Below are 5,026 nucleotides of genomic sequence, written 5' to 3'. Positions count from 1 at the left end.
TCCATTAACTAATAGGAAGCAAACAACTGAAATATCTTGTTTATTTCTTCTGCCATGGATCAACCAATTCTCCACAATCTATTCCTAATTTCTCGCATGAATGACTTCCACCAAACGTAGTTTTTGGTATATTACATATTTAATTAGCAATATTTAATATTATAAAAGGTATAATAATGAAATAATTTCATTTTATATTTATGGAATAATGATATTATATTGCATATTTAATTATATAAATGGTATAAGATACATACATACTTAGAAATAAATATTTACAGAATAATATCGGTATAAATATTATATATTCAGAATTCCGCCAAAATATTGATATAAAAATTCTGGAGTGTATTATATGTTATAATTCAGTTTGTGGTATATTTATCGTATAAATATTACTATATGTTTGGACTATGTTATATAGTTGTATGAGTTTCACTTTGTATAATATAGTACTATTATATACAACATATATAAATGACATAATGTACATATATAAACAGGTATGTTCCATATAGTGATAAATATATACGTATAATATATCTAACATAAACCATCAAAATCCTACAGAATAATGGAACGCATGAAACACCATAGGATGCATTTCAATGTTGGATATTGGCGGATCAAGGAAGTATGTCAAAAGTTCTTTAAGATGGTAGAGAATGTCCCATGATTTATGCATCTTGTCTAGTCATTAATTATTTGCTTAATCTTTATAATATGCCATTAGTGTAAAAAAAATCTTTCATTTATGTAATAAATAAAGAATATTATTATTTTCTTAAATAATTTTTAAAAAGTGCTCACCCATGTCGATTCCTCTTTTGAATTTGTGGTGTGGGCTTAAGGTTATTGGGCTAAAAATTAAAAACAAAGTTGGGCTTGAACTAAACTATTTCGGTATTACCGAAATACCGAAATATCAAAAACCCAATATCGTATACCGAACCGAATTACCGAAATACCAAAATTTTTGTACCGAAATAAACTGCAATACCGAAAAAACCGAAACCGAAATACCAAATTAATTCGGTTTGGTTCGGAATTCGATTTTTCGGATTTTATGCCCACCCCTAGTGGAGAGGTCAGCCGATTGAGGAGGCTACGTGGAAGTCCGGGTCTGATATACGGAGTAGATAACCCCACCTTTTCACCAGTCCAGGTATTTTTCTATGTCCGTTCGAGGATAACTGTTTCTTTTAAAGGTGGAGAATGTGATGACTTGATAGGTCATTTTGAGTACTAACCTTAAATTCTTTGTTCTGAGAGATCTCTAGGTAAACGTGTATTGTATGGGTGAGTTGAGCTTGTTGAAGGCTTGTAGTCAGCTTATGAACCTTTGATGGATATTGATAAATATATCTGGTCAATGTTTTGATGTGTTTGGGATATCTAAATTAGATATCCACTTGTTGAAGAATTTTCTCTAAAACGCATGATCTGGGTTAAGACATGAGTTATTTATAAATGTGCATTCGTGTTTTTGGGGACAAGTGGATATGAATGTCTCCGTGTACTAGAATATTGTTGCATATAAAGTGTCACGCTATTTTCAAATAATCTTGGTTTAAAAACTTGTCGGTAAAATGACAATTAACGCAAATCTTAAAAGTTTTATTAAAACTTATGTATTGATAAGAGTATAAAATATTTGGATGTTAAAGATATGTTTTCGTGATAAGTATATCTTTTTGAAACTTGATATAAAAAAAAATCGCACTCGTTTTATCTTTTCAATATTAATGTTAAATTGCTAAAGGCTTTAACATAAAAAAAAAAGTTATTCATTTGATTTTTGTTCAAATATTTGGTTTGAACATGAATATCATGATTTGATAAAAATAGATATTTTAAGGATACTAGGCTGTGAATCTATTTTTGGAATATCAAATATTTATTGGAGTTACTATTGGAGACCACTGAGATTGGTTTGAATGTTAAGTTTATTATCAAATAACTACACGTGTCGGTGTAGCAACACATTCCACGGCTATGCCGAGTTTTGTGGGATAAATTTTCCCATTGTGAGGGTAAATAATTGTTACTTAAGGTAGGTTAAATTGACTCGGACATCACTACGGAAAGCCATCCGGACAGGTAGGGTCAAATACTTTTTGCTAGATTGATCACCTAGTGATTATTTATTATGTCGGTGTCGATATAGTACTCCCGATGAAAGGTAAAAGAAGATAATTTTAAGTTTGGCCTAACGAGCCAAAAATAATTTTAATGACTTGATACAATTGAAATTATTTCGTATGATTTTTAAGATTATGGATTGATATAATTATTTTAAAAGGTTTTATCGGCGGTTAGATTTCACTAAACTTTTTATTTAAAATGATTAAGGGTATGATTGATATAATTGTTTACCTCTTTATATCAAATATTTGTTGCATTTATTTTTGTAAAGCATTATCTCAGGTAGGGGTGGAAAATGCCCTGTTTGGGCTTGTCAAGATGGGCTGATTCATTAAATGGATCATTTCCCAACCCTGTTCAAAATTCAATTGGGTTAAGATGGGTTGGGTCAAGATGGGTTAAACAATGGGTTATAACCCAACCCGTCCAAATTGACCCAAATTTTTACAATATTCTCAACTTTTAAACAAGCATATATAAAATATTCTCACATATATAACAATAACTTTTATTTTCATTTTTCGTAATTATCATTCTGGAATGGTTTATGATGACAACATTTTTTTTCTTTTTTCCTGTTGCTTCTTGTCTTATGTTTTGGAATAAATGTCAATCCATGCCTAAAGATTTCTTTGCTCCATTTTCGATTTAGAACTTTATTTGATAGTTCTTTATCTTATAATACTAATAAAGATAAGAATAATAAAATTTAATAAAGTTAGAACTTCACAGTCAACCCCAACCTCCTCCCACCACCCCAACCCCACCTTACCCAGAACCCCCACCCCACCCTAAATAGAAATATTATTTAAAATACTTTATTTCGGTACTGTAGATAGAGTATTTTTTTTATTATTTCAACAAAATGAGTATTTTCTTTTTACGATGTAGAAAAAGTATTTTCTTTTATTTCAACAAAGAGTACTTTCTTTTCATGTTGTAGAAAAAATATTTTTGTTTTGTTTCAACAAGAAAAAGAGTATTTTTTTTTTCCAGTTATGAAGTTCAAATTTCAACGTTCTTGAATGAAAAAGTAAAGCAACACATTAGTTCCTTTGGTTTGTGTGAATTTTAAAAAAAATTAATTGAATTCTTGGAGAAAATTAAGTCCTGAAAACGTTGAGTATTTGGGGGAGGGGAGGGGGGAGGATACAGGAAACATGGAGATTTGGGTGGGGGGTTAAGGAGCGTAGCATAGAAAATATTTTCCTTCATACCAAACATACCTTTAGAAGCTTTAAAGGGCAATTGCTATTCATGGGTCAGTTTGGACTGAAATTATGGGTTGATTTGGACTACCAAAAATAAATGGGTTTAGTTGGGCTATGCCCAAACTTAGCCCATCATTAAAGTAGCACATGCCCAACCTATTAAGACCTAGGCGGGTTGGGCGGGTCAAATGGGTTTGGGCCACTTTTGCCACCCCTATTCCTAGGTACTTGAGTTAGAGAAAGTTTATAATACTTATTTAGTATTGTGACGGTGTACTCAACTGTCGAGGTATATGGCGAGGCACTACTTCTATTATGTGGTAGTTTTCATGTTGCGTCTTACTTTCTTTGAGTTGAAAATTATCCCAAATAGTTTTTCTATTCTTTTGTATAGAGGCTCCATAGATAGTAGTGTTGAATTGTAATAATATGGTTGCACGTTATACATGAAAGGATAATTATTTAATTTGATTTTATCATTCTTTTGAAATGTTTTCTTTATGGTTTTGAATATGAAAATCATTTCATGATCTGATTCGAAAATGTATATGATTTCAAATGGCTTCCGTAGTTAATTGGTTTTCATGCATATGATCGGAATGCACCATATGATTTGGTTCGCTCGGATTAGGTGACGTGCCGATCACATTGTTTTTAGTGTGACATGCCTCCTACTTTTTCCTGACTCATTTGCTGAAATCGCTTGACAGGCAATGTCCGTGCAACTAGACTTTCAGTGGTCCTGCTATGCCAGCAAGTGCCCCTTGTTTATTTCCAACTCATTTTTCTTCTTTCTCTTCGTTTTCTGGCAATCAATTTTCATGTGTAATGTAATACCGTAATAATGTGGTATTTCATCTTGCTTTTCTTGAAAGTGCATGTATCCTTATAGGTTGAAGTTGTTAGCATTGTTTTTAATGTTCATGCTATAAGAACTGTTGTCTATTCTTTTGCACTTCTTGCAGCGAGTTGCGGGGTAATTAGTATCGTAAGACAAGATCCAATAGTAGTATGGTCGAGAAATCATACTAGGTTTATCACAGCATCCTGTTATACGAAGAAGTATGTTATGTTTAGAACTCTCGACGCTTCCAACTTTGTGAATACATAATGTGGATGAAACTCGACAATAGAAAGTGTCTATATAGCCAGTGCTGCTGATTCTGCTGGCCATCGCTAGCAGAGCTATCGAACAAGGATAAAGAATTAATGGACAAAATTTAGAAAATAATATCGCATTATCATCTCTCTAGTCTCTCTTTTCCAGCATTTTGAGTGTAGCTATAGTATTGGCAAAATGGTTAAAAGAAAATAGTTATCCACCTATATTATTCATTAAAAATGTGTTGGACAATGAACTTTCAAAAACGGGTTAAATATGAATAAGAACCATATTTTTCACTTAGACAATGAATAACTAGTGTGTTTAACTTTTACATTTATAAAGCTTCTAATTGGAAGTTCCTCAAGTTTGGGAGACTTAATTCTCCCAAAAGTGATCATATTCTAGAAGTCATGGATAATATGGATATCCAAATTATCCGCCGATTAACCCGTTTTTTATCCCTATTAAATATGAGTTAGGCCAGATAATTTATCCGTTTTTGCATTACCCATTTTTTATCCGCCCGACCTGCCCGTTTGTCACCCCTAGCTATAGTACATGTTAA

The sequence above is a fragment of the Nicotiana tomentosiformis genome, chromosome 3 (assembly GCF_000390325.3).
Source record: "Nicotiana tomentosiformis chromosome 3, ASM39032v3, whole genome shotgun sequence".
Classification (NCBI taxonomy): Eukaryota; Viridiplantae; Streptophyta; class Magnoliopsida; order Solanales; family Solanaceae; genus Nicotiana; species Nicotiana tomentosiformis.
This window is presented reverse-complemented; position numbering follows the sequence as displayed.